The sequence below is a fragment of the Ranitomeya variabilis genome, chromosome 1 (genome assembly GCF_051348905.1).
Source record: "Ranitomeya variabilis isolate aRanVar5 chromosome 1, aRanVar5.hap1, whole genome shotgun sequence".
NCBI classification, from domain to species: domain Eukaryota; kingdom Metazoa; phylum Chordata; class Amphibia; order Anura; family Dendrobatidae; genus Ranitomeya; species Ranitomeya variabilis.
Genome location: NC_135232.1, coordinates 752,385,581 through 752,398,177, shown reverse-complemented (window position 1 = coordinate 752,398,177; position 12,597 = coordinate 752,385,581).

The following is a 12,597-nucleotide window of genomic DNA, read 5'->3' as shown; positions in this document are numbered from 1 at the left end:
CTATAGCCTTTTCAGAAATGACCGTACAGATAAGCGAGGGGGTGGGGTGTGTCTGTATGTAAAATCGACCTTAAAACCCATCCTGCGTGATAATATAGGTGAATCTAATGAAAATGTAGAGTCTCTGTGGGTGGAGATAAGGGGAGGGGGAAAAAATAATAAATTACTGATAGGGGTTTGTTATAAATCTCCAAAACTAATGGAAGCAATGGAGAATATCCTCGTAAAGCAAATAGATGAAGCTGCGACTCAAGGAGAAGTCATTATTATGGGGGACTTCAACTATCCTGAAATAGATTGGGGAACAGAAACCTGCAGTTCCAGCAAAGGTAATCGGTTTTTGACAACTATGAGAGACAATTACCTTTCACAACTGGTTCAGGACCCAACAAGGAGGGGGGCACTGCTAGACCTAATATTAACCAACAGGCCAGACCGCATATCAAATATAAGGGTTGGGGGTCACTTGGGGAATAGTGATCACAAAATAATAAGTTTTCATGTAACCTTTAATAAGATGGGTAGAAGGGGGGTGACAAGGACACTAAACTTCAGGAGGGCAAATTTCCAACGGATGAGAGAGGATCTTGGTGCAATTAACTGGGACGATATCCTGAGACACAAAAATACACAAAGAAAATGGGAGACATTTATTAGCATCCTGGATAGGACCTGTGCACAGTATATACCGTATGGGAATAAACATACTAGAAATAGGAGGAAACCAATATGGCTAAATAGAGCTGTAAGGGGCGCAATAAGGGACAAAAAGAAAGCATTTAGAGAATTAAAGGAAGTAGGTAGGGAGGAGGCATTAAATAAATACAGAAAATTAAATACATTCTGTAAAAAGCAAATCAAGGCAGCAAAGATTGAGACAGAGAGACTCATTGCCAGAGAGAGTAAAAATAATCCCAAAATATTCTTTAACTATATAAATAGTAAGAAACTAAAAAATGACAGTGTTGGCCCCCTTAAAAATAGTCTGGGTGAAATGGTGGATGAGGATGAGGAAAAAGCCAATATGCTAAATGACTTTTTTTCATCAGTATTTACAAAAGAAAATCCCATGGCAGCCAATATGACTAGTGATAATAATTCCCCATTAAATGTCACCTGCTTAACCCAGCAGGAAGTACAGCGGCGTCTAAAAATAACTAAAATTGACAAATCTCCGGGCCCGGATGGGATACACCCCCGAGTACTGCAGGAACTAAGTACAGTCATTGATAGACCATTATTTTTAATCTTTAAAGACTCCATAATAACAGGGTCTGTACCACAGGACTGGCGTATAGCAAATGTGGTGCCAATATTCAAAAAAGGGGCAAAAACTGAACTCGGTAATTATAGGCCAGTAAGTTTAACCTCTACTGTGGGTAAAATCCTGGAGGGCATTCTAAGGGATGCTATGCTGGAGTATCTGAAGAGGAATAACCTCATGACCCAGTATCAGCACGGGTTTACTAGGGACCGTTCATGTCAGACTAATTTGATCAGCTTCTATGAAGAGGTAAGTTCCGGACTGGACCAAGGGAACCCAGTGGACGTAGTATATATGGACTTTTCCAAAGCTTTTGATACGGTGCCACACAAAAGGTTGTTACATAAAATGAGAGTAATGGGGATAGGGGAAAATATGTGTAAGTGGGTTGAGAGCTGGCTCAGGGATAGGAAACAAAGGGTGGTTATTAATGGAGCACACTCGGACTGGGTCACGGTTAGCAGTGGGGTACCACAGGGGTCAGTATTGGGCCCTCTTCTTTTTAACATATTTATTAATGACCTTGTAGGGGGCATTCAGAGTAGAATTTCAATATTTGCAGATGACACTAAACTCTGCAGGGTAATCAATACAGGGGAGGACAATTTTATATTACAGGATGATTTATGTAAACTAGAAGCTTGGGCTGATAAATGGCAAATGAGCTTTAATGGGGATAAATGTAAGGTCATGCACTTGGGTAGAAGTGATAAGATGTATAACTATGTGCTTAATTCTAAAACTCTGGGCAAAACCGTCAATGAAAAAGACCTGGGTGTATGGGTGGATGACAAACTCATATTCAGTGGCCAGTGTCAGGCAGCTGCTACAAAGGCAAATAAAATAATGGGATGTATTAACCCCTTCACCCCCGGAGCTTTTTCCGTTTTTCCGTTTTCGTTTTTCACTCCCCTCCTTCCCAGAGCCATAACTTTTTTATTTTTCTGTCAATTTGGCCATGTGAGGGCTTATTTTTTGCGGGACGAGTTGTACTTTTGAACGACATCATTGGTTTTACCATGTCGTGTACTAGAAAACGGGAAAAAAATTCCAAGTGCAGTGAAATTGCAAAAAAAGTGCAATCCCACACTTGTTTTTTGCTTGCCTATTTTGCTAGGTTCACTAAATGCTAAAACTGACCTGCCATTATGATTCTCCAGGTCAGTACGAGTTCATAGACACCTAACATGACTAGGTTCTTTTTTACCTAAGTGGTGAAAAAAAATTCCAAACTTTGCAAAAAAATAAATAAATAAAATTGCGCCATTTTCCGATACCCGTAGCGTCTCCATTTTTCGTGATCTGGGGTCGGGTGAGGGCTTATTTTTTGCGTGACGAGCTGGCATTTTTAATGATAGCATTTTGGTGCAGATACGTTCTTTTGATCGCCCGTTATTGCATTTTAATGCAATGTCGTGGCGACCAAAAAAACGTAAATCTGGTGTTTCGATTTTTTTTTTCATTACGCCGTTTAGCGATCAGGTTAATGCTTTTTTTTTATTGATAGATCGGGCGATTCTGAACGCGGCGATACCAAATATGTGTAGGTTGGGTTTTTTTTTTATTGATTTATTTTGATTGGGGCGAAAGGGGGGTGATTTAAACTTTTATATTTTTTTTATTTTTTTCACATTTTTTTTTACTTTTTTTTTTAACTTTTACCATGCTTCTATAGCCTCCATGGGAGGCTAGAAGCAGGCACAGCCCGATCGGCTCTGCTACATAACAGCGATCATCAGATCGCTGTTATGTAGCTAAAATGCAGGTGTGCTGTGAGCGCCGACCACAGGGGGGCGCTCACAGCCACCGAGGATCAGTAACCATAGAGGTCTCCAGGACCTCTATGGTTACAATGTACAAGCATCGCCGACCTCCGATCATGTGACGGGGGTCGGCGATGCGCTCATATCCGGCCGCACGGCCGGATGCGGTAGTTAAATGCCGCTGTCTGAGTTTGACAGCGGCATTTAACTAGTTAATAGCGGCGGGTGATCGCGATTTCACCCGCCGCTATTGCGCGCACATGTCAGCTGTAAAAAACAGCTGACATGTCGCGACTTTGATGTGCGCTCACCGCCGGAGCGCACATCAAAGCGGGGGTCCCGACATGTGACGTACTATTCCGTCACATGTCGGGAAGGGGAGAGGCATAGATGCTCATGAGGAGAACATAATTTTACCTCTATACAAGTCACTAGTTCGACCACACTTAGAATACTGTGCACAGTTCTGGTCTCCAGTGTATAAGAAAGACATAGCTGAACTGGAGCGGGTGCAGAGAAGAGCGACCAAGGTTATTAGAGGACTGAGGGGTCTGCAATACCAAGATAGGTTATTATTACACTTGGGGCTATTTAGTTTGGAAAAACGAAGACTAAGGGGTGATCTTATGTTAATGTATAAATATATGAGGGGACAGTACAAAGACCTTTCTGATGATCTTTTTAATCATAGACCTGAGACAGGGACAAGGGGGCATCCTCTACGTCTGGAGGAAAGAAGGTTTAAGCATAATAACAGACGCGGATTCTTTACTGTAAGAACAGTGAGACTATGGAACTCTCTGCCGTATGATGTTGTAATGAGTGATTCATTAATTAAATTTAAGAGGGGACTGGATACCTTTCTGGAAAAGTATAATGTTACAGGGTATATACACTAGATTCCTTGATAAGGCGTTGATCCAGGGAACTAGTCTGATTGCCGTATGTGGAGTCGGGAAGGAATTTTTTTCCCCATGGTGGAGCTTACTCTTACCACATGGGGTTTTTTTGCCTTCCCCTGGATCAACATGTTAGGGCATGTTAGGTTAGGCTATGGGTTGAACTAGATGGACTTACAGTCTTCCTTCAACCTTAATAACTATGTAACTATGTAACTATGTAACCGTTTACCGGCGACCGCAAAAAAAAAAAAAGCGGTGTGTTATTCTCTGTCCTGTGATGTGATGTGATCGCACATCAGAGGACAGAGAAATAGGGGGATCGGGGACCCTGTTATACTTACTGGTGTCCCTGGGTCCTCCTGCTTCTTCTCGCCGCCAGCATCTTCCTGCAGGAAGAAAATGGTGGGCACATGCGCAGTGCGCCCGCTGTGATGTGCCGGACAGCAGAGGAAGATTCTTCCTCTCATTTTATTTTGGTCACTGTGAGATCCTATCACAGTGATCAAAATAAAAAAAAGAGTACATAACCCCCCCTTTATCACCCCCTTAGGAAAAAAATAATAAAATAAAAAAAGTATGTATTTCCATTTTCCAATTATGGTTAGGGCTAGGGTTAGGGTTGGGGCTAAAGTTAGGGTTACAGTTGGGGCTATGGCTGGGGCTAGGGTTAGGGTTAGGGTTGGGGCTAAAGTTTGGGTTAGGGCTAGGGTTAGAGTTGGGGCTAAAGTTAAGGTTAGGGTTGGGGCTAAAGTTAGGGTTAGGGTTGGGGTTAGGGTTTAAGTTAGGGATAGGATTGGGTCTAGGGTTAGGGTTGGGGCTAAAGGTAGGGTTAGGGTTGGGGCAAAAGGTAGGGTTAGGGCTAGGGTTAGGGCTAAAGTTAGGGTTATAGTTGGGATTAGGGTTTGGATTAGGGTTAGGGTTGGCATTAGAGTTATGGTTGGCATTAGGGTTACGTTTGGGATTAGGCATAAGGTTAGGGTTGGTATTAGGGGTGTATTGGGATTAGGGTTAGGTTTGAGGTTAGGGTTGAGATTAGGATTAGGGGTGTGTTGGGTTTAGGGTTTTGATTAGGGTTGTGGTTAGGGTTTGGATTAGGGTTAGGGGTGTTTTGGGGTTAAGGTTGTGATTAGGATTATGGATTGGGTTGGGATTAGGGTTAGGGGTGTGTTGGGGTTAGGGTTGGAGTTAGAATTGGGAGGTTTCAACTGTTTAGGTACATCAGGGGGACTCCAAACGAGAGAGCCAATTTTGCGCTCAAAAAGTCAAATGGTGCTCTATCCCTTCTGAGCTCTGCCATGTGCCCAAACAGTGGTTTACCCCCACATATGGGGCATCAGCGTACTAAGTACTAGTTGGACAACTTTTGGGGTCCAGTTTCTCCTGTTACCCTTGCAAAAATAAAAAAATTGGGGGCTAAAAATCATTTTTGTGGAAAAAAATGATTTTTTATTTTCACGGCTCTTCGTCAAACTTCTGTGAAGCACTTGGGCGTTCAAAATACTCACCACACATCTAGATAGGTTCCTTGGGTAGTCTAGTTTCCAAAATGGGGTCACTTGTAGGGGGTTTCTACTGTTTAGGTACATCAAGGGCTCTGCAAACGCAACTATCAAAGTCTGCATTCCAAAATGGCGCTCCTTCCCTTCCGAGCTCTGCCATGCGCCCAAACAGTGGTTCCCCCCCCATATGGGCTATCAGCGTACTAAGGATAAATTGCCCAATACATTTTGGAGTCCAATTTCTCCTGTTATCCTTGTAAAAGTACAAATTTGGGGGTGAAAAGATCATTTTTGTGGAAAAAATATGATTTTTTATTTTCATGGCTCTACATTATAAACTTCTGTGAAGCATTTGGGAGTTCATAGTGCTCACGACACATCTAGATAAGCTCTTTGGGGGGGTCTAGTTTCCAAATGGGGTCACTTGTGGGGGGTTTCTACTGTTTAGGTACATCAGGAGCTCTGCAAATGCAACATGACGCCCGCAGACCATTCCATCAAAGTCTGCATTTTAAAAACGTCACTACTTCCCTTCCGAGCCCCGATGTGTGCCCAAACAGTGGTCCCCCCACACTCGGGGTATCAGCGTACTCAGTACAAATTGGACAACAACTTTTGAGGTCCAATTTCTCCTGTTACCCTTGGGAAAATAAAAAATTAGGGACTAAAAAAATCATTTTTGTGGAAAAAAAATATTTTTTATTTTCACAACTCTGCATTATAAACTTCTGTGAAGCACTTGGGCATTGAAAGTGCTCACCACACATCTAGATAAGTTCCTTGGGGGGTCTAGTTTCCAAAATGGGGTCACTTGTGGGGGTTTCTACTGTTTAGGTACATCAGGGGCTCTGCAAACACAACATAACTTCCGCAGACCATTCTATCAAAGTCTGCATTCCAAAACGGCGCTCCTTGCCTTCCGAGCTCTGCCATGCGCCCAAACAGTGGTCTCCCCCACATATGGGGCATGAGCGTACTCAGGATAAATTGCCCAATAAATTTTGTGGTCCAATTACTCATGTTACCCTTGAGAAAATAAAAAATTGCGAGCTGAAAAAATCATTTTTGAGGGAAAAAAAAGGATTGTTTATTTTCACGGCTCTACGTTATAAATTTCTGTGAAGCACTTGGTGGTTCAAAGTTCTCACCACACATCTAGATAAGTTCCATAATGGGTCTAGTTTCCAAAATGGGGTCACTTGTGGGGGTTTCCACTGTTTAGGCACATCAGGGGCTCTCCAAACGCGACATAGCATCCAATCTCAATTCCAGCCAATTCTACATTGAAAAAGTCAAACGGAACTCCTTCCCTTCCAAGCTCTGGCTTGCGCCCAAACTGGGGTATCTGTTGTGATTTGGTTATTTGGCTCCCCCAGTGGTCGCTTGTGGTACTGGTGTCTTGTGAGCTTTTCACCTGTTTCTATCAGGATGTGGGAGTTTCCTATTTAGCCTTGTTCCTCAGTCATTCCAATGCCGGCCATCAATGTAACCAGAGTCTTTCTGTTGCATGTACCTGCTCCCAGTCTGCTGACCAGCTAAGTTGGACATTTCTGTCCTTAGTCTATTTTTGTATGTTTTGTCCAGTTTGCAGTTATGTGATTCTCTGCAGCTGGAAGCTCTTGTGGGCTGAAATTGCCACTCCAGTGCCATGAGTTGGCACATGAGTTTAAGGTAATTTCAGGATGGTTTTTGATAGGGTTTTGTAGCTGACTGCGAAGTCCACTATTGTATCCTTCTGCTATCTAGTTAGTGGGCCTCGCTGTGCTAAATCTGTTTTCATACTACGTTTGTCTTTTCACCTTAACTCACCGTTATTATATGTGGGGGGCTACTATCTCCTGTGGGGAATTTTCCTCTGGAGGCAAGCCAGGACTGTGTTTCATCTATTAGGGGTAGTTAGTCCTCCGGCTGGTGCGAGACGTCTAGCAAAAATGTAGGCACGTTCTCTGGCTACTATTAGTTGTGTGTATAGGTTTAGCATCGCGGTCAGCTCTAGTTTCCATCACCCGAGAGCTTGTCCGTTTTTCTATGTTTCTGATGTTCCCCTGCCATTGGGAACCATAACAGTATGGCCGGCCTACATGTTTAATCTATGGGCTGAAGCAGGAGAGAAAAAGGAACTGTGTGGAATTTTTTTTTTTTTCTCTGAAGTTGCACTCCAGCTCTAATTGCAGTCTCCTGCTTTCCTCTCCTCTTAACCCCTGAATGGCTCAGATTTTATCTGTTGAAATATGGATCTCCAGAGTCTGGCTACAAATTTGAATAATCTTGCTGCTAAAGTTCAGAATATACAAGATTTTGTTATACATGCTCCTCGGTCTGAACCTAAAATTCCTTTACCAGAGTTTTTCTCCGGAGATCGATCTTGTTTTCTGAATTTTAAATACAATTGTAAATTGTTTCTTTCTCTGAGATCTCACTCTGCTGGAGATCCTGCACAGCAGGTTAAAATAGTGATTTCATTATTGCGGGGTGACCCTCAAAATTGGGCATTTTCATTGGCGCCAGGGGATCCTGCGTTGCTCAATGTGGATGCGTTTTTTCTGGCCTTAGGGTTGCTTTATGAGGAACCTAATTTAGAGATACAGGCTGAAAAGGCCTTGATAGCCCTCTCTCAGGGGCAAGATGAAGCCGAAATATATTGCCAAAAATTTCGAAAATGGTCTGTGCTTACTCAGTGGAATGAGTGCGCTCTGGCGGCAAATTTCAGAGAAGGTCTCTCTGATGCCGTAAAAGACGTCATGGTGGGGTTTCCTACGCCTACGGGTCTGAATGAGTCCATGACAATGGCTATTCAGATTGATCGGCGTTTACGGGAACGCAAACTTGTGCACCATTTGGTGGTGTCTTCTGAGAGGGTACCAGAGAGTATGCAATGTGATAGTTTTCTGTCCAGAAGCGAACGACAGAATTATAGGCGCAAAAATAAGTTGTGCTTCTATTGTGGGAATTCAACGCATGTTATATCAGCATGCTCAAAACGAACAAACAAAGTTGCTAAATCCTCTGCTATTGGCACTTTGCAGTCCAAGTTTATTTTGTCTGTGACTTTAATTTGTTCGTTATCTTCTATTGTCGCGGATGCTTATGTGGATTCTGGTGCCGCTTTGAGTCTTATGGATTGGTCCTTTGCCAGGCGCTGTGGGTTTGATCTAGAGCCTCTGGAAGTCCCTATACCTTTAAAGGGTATTGATTCTACACCATTGGCTAGTAATAAACCACAATACTGGACACAAGTGACTATGCGTATGACTCCAGACCATCAGGAGGTGATTCGCTTCCTTGTGTTGTTTAATCTACATGATGTATTAGTGCTGGGATTGCCATGGTTGCAAACCCATAACCCAGTCCTTGACTGGAAAACAATGTCTGTACTAAGCTGGGGATGTCAGGGAAATCATGGGGGCGCACCTTTTGTTTCCATTGCTTCATCTATTCCCTCTGAGATCCCGGCTTTTTTGTCTGATTATTGTGATGTTTTTGAGGAGTCTACTCTTAATTCTCTTCCCCCTCACAGAGATTGTGATTGCGCCATAGATTTGATTCCTGGCAGTAAATTTCCTAAGGGTCGTTTATTCAATCTGTCTGTACCTGAACATGCTGCTATGCGAGAGTATATTAGGGAGTCCTTGGAAAAAGGACATATTCGTCCTTCTTCGTCTCCTTTAGGAGCAGGGTTCTTTTTTGTAGCCAAAAGAGATGGTTCTTTGAGACCTTGTATTGATTATAGACTCTTAAATAAGATCACAGTCAAATATCAGTATCCTTTGCCATTGCTGACAGATTTATTTGCTCGCATTAAGGGAGCTAAGTGGTTCTCTAAGATTGATCTTCGCGGTGCGTATAATTTGGTGCGAATTAAGCAGGGGGATGAGTGGAAAACCGCATTTAATACGCCCGAGGGCCATTTTGAGTATTTGGTAATGCCTTTTGGACTCTCCAATGCTCCGTCAGTCTTTCAGTCTTTTATGCACAATATTTTCCGTGAATATCTGGATAAATTCATGGTTGTGTATCTGGATGATGTTTTGATTTTTTCGGATGACTGGGAGTCTCATGTTCAACAGGTTAGGAAGGTTTTTCAGGTTTTGCGGACCAATTCTCTGTTTGTAAAGGGTGCAAAGTGTGTTTTTGGGGCTCAGAAGATTTCTTTTCTGGGTTACATTTTTTCCCCTTCTTCTATTGAGATGGATCCTGTTAAGGTTCGGGCAATTTGTGACTGGACGCAGCCGACTTCTCTTAAGAGCCTTCAGAAATTTTTGGGCTTTGCTAATTTTTATCGTCGATTCATAACTGGTTTTTCTAGCGTGGTCAAGCCTTTGACTGATTTGACTAAAAAAGGTGCTGATGTTGCCGATTGGTCTCCTGCTGCTCTGGAGGCCTTTCGAGAGCTTAAGCGCCGCTTTTCTTCTGCCCCTGTGTTGCGCCAGCCTGATGTTTCACTTCCTTTTCAGGTGGAAGTTGATGCTTCCGAGATTGGAGCGGGGGCGGTTTTGTCACAGAAAAGTTCAGATGGTTCAGTGATGAGACCTTGCGCGTTCTTTTCTCGAAAATTTTCGCCCGCCGAGCGAAACTATGATGTTGGTAATCGGGAGCTTTTGGCGATGAAATGGGCATTCGAGGAGTGGCGTCATTGGCTTGAGGGTGCTGGACATCAGGTGGTGGTCTTGACTGATCACAAGAATTTGATTTATCTTGAGTCGGCCAGACGTCTGAATCCTAGACAGGCGCGCTGGTCGTTGTTTTTCTCTCGATTTAATTTTGTGGTCTTGTATCTGCCAGGTTCTAAAAATGTGAAGGCTGATGCCCTTTCTAGGAGTTTTGAACCTGATTTCCCTGGTGATTCCAAACCTACGGGTATCCTTAAGGATGGGGTGATATTGTCTGCTGTCTCCCCTGACCTGCGACGTGCTTTACAAGAGTTTCAGGCGGATCGGCCTGATCGTTGTCCGCCTGGTAGATTGTTTGTGCCGGATGAGTGGACCAGTAGAGTCATCTCGGAGGTTCATTCTTCTGCGTTGGCAGGTCATCCGGGAATTTTTGGTACCAGGGATTTGGTGGCTAGGTCCTTCTGGTGGCCTTCCCTGTCTCGGGACGTGCGTACTTTTGTGCAGTCTTGTGATGTTTGTGCTCGGGCCAAGCCTTGTTGTTCTCGGGCTAGTGGATTGTTGTTGTCCTTGCCTATTCCTAAGAGGCCTTGGACACACATCTCTATGGATTTTATTTCTGATCTCCCTGTTTCTCAGAAAATGTCTGTCATCTGGGTGGTGTGTGACCGTTTTTCTAAGATGGTTCATTTGGTACCTTTGCCCAAGTTGCCTTCCTCATCTGAGTTGGTGCCTCTGTTTTTTCAGAATGTGGTTCGGTTGCATGGTATCCCGGAGAATATAGTTTCTGACAGGGGATCTCAGTTTGTGTCCAGATTTTGGCGGGCGTTTTGTGCCAGGATGGGCATTGATTTGTCTTTTTCGTCTGCATTTCATCCTCAGACGAATGGCCAGACGGAGCGTACTAATCAGACCTTGGAGACTTATTTGAGGTGTTTTGTGTCTGCTGATCAGGACGACTGGGTCACCTTTTTGCCGTTGGCAGAGTTTGCCCTTAATAATCGGGCCAGTTCTGCCACTTTGGTTTCCCCTTTCTTTTGCAATTCGGGGTTCCATCCTCGTTTTTCATCTGGTCAGGTGGAATCTTCGGATTGTCCTGGAGTGGATACTATGGTGGACAGGTTGCATCGTATTTGGGGTCAGGTGGTGGACAATTTAACCCCTTCCCGACATGTGACGGTATAGTACGTCACTAGTGTTGAGCGATACCGTCCGATACTTGAAAGTATCGGTATCGGAAAGTATCGGCCGATACCGGCAAAGTATCGGATCCAATCCGATACCGATACCCGATACCAATACAAGTCAATGGGACTCAAGTATCGGACGGTATTCCTGATGGTTCCCAGGGTCTGAAGGAGAGGAAACTCTCCTTCAGGCCCTGGGAACCATATAAATGTGTAAAAGAAAGAATTAAAATAAAAAATATCGCTATACTCACCTGTCCGACGCAGCCGGGACCTCAGCGAGGGAACCGGCAGCGTTGTTTGTTTAAAATTCGCGCTTTTACTTGGTTACGTGAATTCCCGGCTTGTGATTGGTCAGGGCGGCCATGTTGCCGGGACGCGGACCAATCACAGCAAGCCGTGACGAAATTACGTCACGGCTTGCTGTGATTGGTCCGCGTCCCGGCAACATGGCCGCCATTAACCAATCACAAGCCGTGACGTCACGGGAGGCTGGACTTGCGCACTTTTTAAAAAACGCGCGTGTCCAGCCTCCCGTGACGTCACGGCTTGTGATTGGTTAATGGCGTCCATGTTGCCGGGACGCGGACCAATCACAGCAAGCCGTGACGTAATTTCGTCACGGCTTACTGTGATTGGTCCGCGTCCCGGCAACATGGCGCCGTGACCAATCATAAGCCGGGACGTCACTGGAGGCTGGACACGCGCGTTTTTTAAAAAGTGCGCAAGTCCAGCCTCCCGTGACGTCACGGCTTGTGATTGGTTAATGGCGGCCATGTTGCCGGGACGCGGACCAATCACAGCAAGCCGTGACGTAATTTCGTCACGGCTTGCTGTGATTGGTCCGCGTCCCGGCAACATGGCCGCCCTGACCAATCACAAGCCGGGAATTCACGTAACCAAGTAAAAGCGCGAATTTTAAACAAACAACGCTGCCGGTTCCTTCGCTGAGGTCCCGGCTGCGTCGGACAGGTGAGTATAGCGATATTTTTTATTTTAATTCTTTCTTTTACACATTTTTACATTAATGTTGTTTCGATACCGATACCCGATATCACAAAAATATCGGATCTCGGTATCGGAAATTCCGATACAGCAAGTATCGGCCGATACCCGATACTTGCAGCATCGGAATGCTCAACACTATACGTCACATGTCGGGACCCCCGCTTTGATGTGCGCTCCGGCGGTGAGCGCACATCAAAGTCGCGACATGTCAGCTGTTTTTTACAGCTGACATGTGCGCGCAATAGCGGCGGGTGAAATCGCGATCACCCGCCGCTATTAACTAGTTAAATGCCGCTGTCAAACGCAGACAGCGGCATTTAACTACCGCATCCGGCCGTGCGGCCGGATATGAGCGCATCGCCGACCC